The 6,949-nt window shown below is 38.7% G+C and overlaps 1 long non-coding RNA gene across 1 annotated transcript in view; it reads left to right on the top strand.

Annotated features, from left to right (window-relative positions):
• The window catches only part of LOC119468390, a 14,264-nt gene extending 12,965 nt beyond the window's left edge, over positions 1 to 1,299 (top strand). The window contains exon 3 of the long non-coding RNA XR_005197066.1: positions 1,128 to 1,299. This is a non-coding gene — a long non-coding RNA (uncharacterized LOC119468390). The remainder of the gene's footprint in view (positions 1 to 1,127) is intronic.
• The last annotated feature ends 5,650 nt before the right edge of the window (positions 1,300 to 6,949 follow it).

Raw genomic sequence — 6,949 nt, 5'->3', positions numbered from 1 at the left:
ACAAAACATACATTCTTCTCAGTACCACATCACACCTACTCTAAAAGTGACTACATAATTGGAAGTAAATCACTCCTCAGTAATTACATAGCATTTCACAGGTTTAAATGAAATATTGGTTGGCTGCTTGTTTGTTATTTTCCTCCCTTATTCCTTCCTGTCTCCATTGTTAAGCACAATTATTGGCATAAAAGAGGTTTTTAATACCAAAAAAAAAGATTGCAATTATTTAAATATGTTCTATGAGTGCAAAAGAATTAATTTAGAGATCCACATCAGAAAGGAAACTGGGAAAAAACCCATATATTTGAAAATTAGATAAAACACTTTGGTGAATCGAAGGGAAAAATTGTCTCAATAAAACAAGTCTCAATAAAATTGGAAAGATTGTAATTATTTAAATATGTTATATTAGCACAATATAATTAATTTAGAGATCCACATCAGAAAGTAACCTGGGAAAAGCCCAAATATCTGACAATTAATAAAACACTTCTATGGATCAAAGGGAGAAATCAAAAGAGCAATTAAAAATATTTTTATTTTAGAGACAACACCAGGAGTTGATTGAAGCTAGAAGACTGACAAGGCAGGACTAGAAAAGGGAACCACTGAGAGGAGGGGTCAGAGGACCGGACCACTGATTGCTAATCTAAGGCTACATGTCCAGGAAAGAGGAGGGGCGTGGAAGAGGCTCCTTGGAAGATTTTTTCTAATTTGTCCTATCTCTATTTGTTTAATGGAGTAAATCCCTATGACAAACATAGGAGATACAGAAAGTTTTTGAGAATTTTATACAAGCAAAAATGCTGCCATCTTGTACTGAAAAGGACAAAGAGGGTATTAAATGAAAAAAACAGCTGACAGAGCCCCCAAATTCTACATGCAAGAAACAGGCTAACCAAAGTACCAACCTGCAAACGTGCTGCACTTCATGAAAAAGAAAGGATGACTCAGAGCGTGGAAGCATGAACCCAGACTGCAGAACTGCTTGCCCACTGGGTGAAATCACTGGTTGCAGAGAATTGTTTCCAGGTCTTGAAAACAAATCAAGTTTGCCTTCATTAATTTTGAAATCCTTGAGACAAGTGACTCCTTTTTAACTTCATTTTTCTCTTTTTGGACAGGAATGTATATGACGATTATCCCATACCATCATAATATTTTGGCAGCCAGTATTTTTACAGGTCCACAGATTGAAGAGGAATTGTGTCCTAGGATGGATTATACCCAGAGCCTCATCTATACTTGATGTAGATTGTTAAAGTGATGAGATTTGGGACTTTTGGGCTGATAAGATTTAGATGTTCTTTAACTCAGAGTTAATAGTGCAATGGGATAAGACATTTGAAGACTTTGGGATGGGGTGAATGTATTTTACATGTAAGATAAACATTTACCTTTCAGGGGGTCAGATGGCATGTTGTGGTAGGCAGAATAATGGTTCCCCCCAAAATCCATATTTTAATTTCCAAAACCTGTGAATATGTTACATCACACGTCAAAGCGAAATTGACGTTGCAGATATAATTAAGGTTGCTACTCAGGTGAGAATAAAATCAAGGGATTTTGCCGGATTATCCAGGAAGGCCCAATATAATCAAAAGCATCCTTAAAAATGGAAGAGGAAGACAAAAGAGAGAGGAATCAGAATGATGCCATATAAGATGGATTGGGCCTGTCTTTGCTGGCTTTGAAAGATGGAGGATGAAGAACATGGACCAGGAAATGCAGGCAGCCTCTGGAAGGCATGAAAGGCAAGGAAATAGATTCTCCCATAGAGCCTTGAGAAAGGAATCCAGCTTTGCTAACATCTTAATTTTCATCCATTGAAACCTATGTTGGACTTCTAATATACAGAACCGTAAAATAATAGATTTGTGCTGTTTCAAGCCACACGTTTGTAGTTAGTTGTTACAGCAGCTCTATAAAATTTACATACCATAAGAATAGGATAATAGAGTAGTAAAACACATAATTATCCCAATAGATGCAGAGAAATCCAATGCCCATTCATGATTAAAACTTAAAAATACTAACAATAGAAAGGAAAGGTGGTTTCTCCACCTAATAAGAGGTGTTTATGAAATACCTACAACTAATAACATTCTTAATTGTGAAATAGTGAATGCTTTCCTCCCTAAAGTCAAGAAGAAGGCAAGAATGTCTACTCTCACCATTTCTATTCAACATTGTATTTCGGGTTCTAGCCAGCACTATAAGGCAAAAAGAAAATGTAAATAATAAATGAAGGGAATTAAAGGAATCCAGATAAAAAGCAAAAAGTAAAATTGTCTTTGTGCATAGATGACATAATTATGTAGAAAATCCTTAGGAATTCACAATAAAAGTATAAGAGCCATCCATGTAAGTTTATCAAGTTTGTAGGATATAAGAACATTATACAAAATAAATTTGGTTTCTATATACTTACAGTGAAAAATCTGAAAGGGAAATTAAAAAACAATTTCATTTAAAATAGCAATGGAGCATGGAGTCTCATGCCTGTAACCCCAGAGCTTTGGGAAGCTGAGGCAAGAGGATCACTTGAGACCAGGACTTCAAGACCCAGATCAGCCTCGGAAATGTAGCAAGACTCTGTCTCTACAAAACATAAAAAATTAGCTGGGCATGGTGGTGTACACCTGTAGTCCTAGCTATTTGGGAGGCTAAGGTGGGAGGATCACTTGAGCCCAGGAGGTTGAAGTTCCAGTAGCTATGACAGCACCATTGTACTCCAGTCTGGGTGACCAAGCAAGACTTCCTCAAGAAAAAAAAAGCATCAAAATTTAGGAATAATTTTTTAAGACAGAGTCTTGCTCTATTGCCCAGGCTGGAGTGCAGTGTCATGATGTCAGCTCACTCCAATCTCTGCCTCCTGGGTTCCAGCAATTCTTCTATCTCAGTCTCCAGAGAAGCTGGGATTACAGGCATGCACCACCATGCCTGGCTAATTCTTGTATTTTCAGTAGAAACAGGGTTTGCCATGTTGGCCAGGCTGGTCTCGAACTCCTGACCTCAAGTGATCTACCCATCTTGGCCTCCCAAAGTGCTGGGATTACAGGCATGAGGCACCATGCCTGGCCAATTTAGGAATAAATTTAACAAATAAAGTACTTTATTTCTACAGTTACAACTATAGGATTGTACAGAAGGAATTGAAATAAGATACACATAAATGGATAGACATTCTATGTTCATGGTTTGGAAGACTCAGAATTGCCAGATGGCAATTCTCCATAAATGGATCTATGGATCAGTGTCTATGTTCAGTGCAATCCCAGCAGACCTTTCCTAAAAATTGACAAGTTGATCTGTACATTTTTTTGGAAATGCAAAAAATGTAGAATAGGAAAAATAATTTTGAAAAAGAAGAACAAAATTTGCAGGACTTACATTACCTGATTTCAAAATTTACTATAAAGATAGAGTAATCAAGACAGTATAGTGCAGTATTCATCTATGGGTAGACATAGATTAAGGGAACAGAGTGGATAATTCCAAAATAAATCCTTAAAAATGTGGACAATTGATATTTTTTTGGCAAGGTACCAAAAGAATTCACTAGGGAAAGGATAATCTTTTCAACAAATAGTGCTGAAATAACTGACTAACCATATAGAAAGCAAATGAACGTTGAACCTACCTTACCCCACACTGTATGCAAAATGTAATAAACACTAGTACCATAAAATTTAGAGCATGCAAAAATTCATAAATACTAATATAATGAAGAGAATCTTCCTGAATTTTTTTCAGTTAAATATTGTTAGGTAGATCTGATATGGTTTGGCTCTGTATCCCCACCCAAATCTCATCTTAAATTGTACTTCCGTAATTCCCAAGTGTTGTTGGAGGGACCTGGTGGGAGATAATTGAATCATGGGAATGGTTCCCTCATACTGTTCTCGTGGTAGTGAATAAGTCTTACGAGATCTGAGGGTTTTATCAGGGGTTTCTGCTTTTGCATCTTTCTGATTCTCTCTTTGCTTGCTGACATCCATGTAATATGTGACTTTCTCCTCCTTACCTTCCACCATGATTGCGAGGCTTCCCCAGCCACGTGAAATTTTAAGTCCAACTAAACCTCTTTCTTTTGTAAATTGCCCAGTCTCAGGTATGTCTTTACCAGCAGCATGAAAAAGGACTAATAGAGTAAATTGGTGCCAGTAGAGTGGGGCGTTGCTGAAAAGATATACAAAAATGTGGAAGCAACTTTGGAACAGGGTAACAGGCAGAGGTTGGAACAGATTGGAGGGCTCAGAAGAATACAGAAAATGTGGGAAAGTTTGGAACTTCCTTGAGACTTATTGAATGGCTGTGACCAAAATGCTGATAGCGATATGGATAATAAAGTCCAGGCCAATGTGGCCTCAGATGGAAAAGAGGAACTTGGTGGGAACTGAAACAAAGGTGACTCTTGTTTCAGTAAAGGGACTGGTGGCATTTTGGCTCTTCCCTAGAGATTTGTGGAACCTTGAACTTGAGGGAGAACATTTAGGGTATCTAGCAGAAGAAATTTCTAAGCAGCAAAGCATTCAAGAAGTGACTTAGGTGCTGTTAAAAGCAGTCAGTTTTAACAGGGAGCACAAAAGTTTGAAAAATTTGCAGCCTGGCAATGTGATAGAAAAAAATCCCATTTTTAAGGAGAAATTCAAGCCATCTGCAGAAACTTGCACAAGTAATGAGGAGCCAAATGTTAATCCTCAAGATAGTGGAGAAAATGTCTCTAGGGTATATTAGAGGTCTTCATGGCAGCCCCTGCCATCACAAGCCCAGAGTCCTAGGAGGATAAAGTGGTTTTGTGGGCCGGGCCGGGGGTCCTCGAGCTGTGTGCAGCCTAGGGACTTGGTACCCTGCATCCCAGCTGCTCCAGCCATGGCTGTAAAGGGCCAATGTAGAGCTCAGGCCCTGGCTTCAGATGGTACAAGCCACAAGCCTTGGGAGCTTCCACATGGTGTTGAGCCTGCTGGTGCACAGAAGTCAAGATGTGGTTTGGGAACCTCCACCTAGATTTCAGAAGCTATATGGAAATGCCTGGATCCCCAGGCAGAAGTTTGCTGTAGGGGCAGGTCTCTCATGGAAAACCACTGCTAAGGCAGAGTGGAAGGGAAATGTAGGGTCAGAGGCCCCACACAGAGTCCCTACTGGGGCAGCACCTAGTTGAGCTGTGAGAACAAGGCCATCGTCCTCCAGACCCCAAAATGTTAGATTCACTAACAGCTTGCACCATACACCTGGAAAAACTGCAGACACTCAATGCCAGCCCACGAAAGTAGCCAGGAGGGAGGCTGTACCCTGTAAAGTCGCAGGGGTGGAGCGGCCCAAGACCATGGGAACCCATCTGTTTATTAGCGTGGCCTGAATGTGAGACATGGAGTCAAATGAGATCATTTCTGAGCTTTAAGATTTGACTGCCTTACTGGATTTGGGACTTGCATGAGCCCTGTAGCTTCCTTTTTTTGGCCAATTTCTCCCGTTTGGAACGGTTGTATTTACTCAATGTCTTTACCTCCATTGTATCTAGGAAATAACTAGCTTGCTTTCGATTTTCTAGAATTATAGGCAGAAGGGACTTGACTTGTCTCAGAGCAGTCTTTGGACTATGGACTTTTGAGTTAATGCTGAAATGAGTTAAGACTTTGAGGGACTCTTGGCAAGGCATGATTGGTTTTGGAATGTGAGGATATGAGATTTCGCAGGGGCAGGGTCAGAATGATATGGTTTGGCTCTGTGTCCCCACCTAATTCTCATCTTCAATTGTACTCCCATAATTCCCAAGTGTTGTGGGGAGGACCTGGTGAAAGATAATCGAATCGTGGGAGCAGTTTCTCCCATACTGTTCTCATGGTAGTGAATAAGTTTCATAAGATCTGAGGCTTTATCATGGGTTTCCACTTTTGTGTCTTCCTTATTTTCTCTTTGCCTGCTGGCATCCATGTATGATGTGACTTGCTCCTCCTTGCCTTCCACCATGATTGTGAGGCTTCCCCAGCCATATGGAACTATAAGTCCAATTAAACCTCTTTCTTTTGTAAATTTCCCAGTCTCGGGTTTGTCTTTATCAGCAGCATGAAAGCAGACTAATATAAGGTCACAAAAGCATAAATTATTAAAGGAAAATACAAATAATTTAAGACAACTATAAAACTTTTTCAAAAAATACCATTTAAAAGGTAAAAGACAAGCATCAGACTGGGAGAAAATATTTGCAACACATATCTCACAAAGGGCCCGTATCCAAAATATATAAACAACGCTTACAATGGAATGACAGGAAGACAAATCAATAAAATATAGGCAAAATATTTGAACATGGAATTTACAACAAATATACAAATGACCATAAGTGCATTAAAAGATGTTGAACATCATCTAATCATCGGGAAAATGCAAATGAAAAAATACAATATGGTATTGGCTAGAAAAATGGATCTCTACTTTCTCATATGTTTTCCATAAGCCTCTGACTTGATGTGATACCTACAATATGGTGTTTTAGATCCACTAGAATGAGTAAAACTATAAACACTGGCCCTACTAAGTGCCATCAAGGATGTAGAGCAGCTGGAAGTCTCACACATTTCTCATACAATTCATACATTGGAATATTAAGTGAAACAACTACTTCCAAAAATTCAGCAGCTTTTATAAGGTTAAACCTATATGCAACCCAGAAATTCTAATTCTAGGAATTTACACTAGATAATTTCCACACAGAGATCATATATGGAAGTATATAGTATCTTTAGTGAAAATAGCTACAAACTAGGAAAAAGAAATTCCCGAATGTTCATTAACTGATGAATGGATAAAGCAATTGTGGTATGTCCATACAAGAGAATACTACTCAGCAGGGTAAAGAAATCAACTACTGATATAAGCAATAGTATGAATGAATCTTAAAAATGTTATTCTGATTTTAAAAGGCTAACAAAAAAGAGTACAC

Source organism: Cebus imitator, unplaced genomic scaffold (assembly GCF_001604975.1).
Source record: "Cebus imitator isolate Cc_AM_T3 unplaced genomic scaffold, Cebus_imitator-1.0 Scaffold421, whole genome shotgun sequence".
NCBI classification, from domain to species: domain Eukaryota; kingdom Metazoa; phylum Chordata; class Mammalia; order Primates; family Cebidae; genus Cebus; species Cebus imitator.
The sequence above is the reverse complement of the archived record's forward strand: the minus strand, read 5'-3'. Positions and strand labels throughout refer to the sequence as shown.